Raw genomic sequence first — 277 nt, forward strand, 5'->3', positions numbered from 1 at the left:
GATGGAGGTCTGGAGCGTGGCCTCGGGGCAGTGGTGACTGGCAGCTGGGGTACTTCAACTCCTGAAACAGGAGGCACCCTCTGCCCGGGGAAGGCAGCGCCCTGCGCAGCCTCCCCTCCGAAGGCAGCTCCCTCATCCACTCACCAGCGTTTCCTCCGGGCTCATCGCTATAGAAACGGAGTGCTGCGCATCCATCCCCTAATTCATCCCCAGAGCAGCAGCCCAGCTCCTGATGGGATTATCCCGGCCGCAGATGGGGACAAAGCAGAGACCACAA

Source organism: Buceros rhinoceros, unplaced genomic scaffold (genome assembly GCF_000710305.1).
Source record: "Buceros rhinoceros silvestris isolate BGI_N320 unplaced genomic scaffold, ASM71030v1 scaffold39589, whole genome shotgun sequence".
Lineage (NCBI taxonomy): Eukaryota > Metazoa > Chordata > Aves > Bucerotiformes > Bucerotidae > Buceros > Buceros rhinoceros.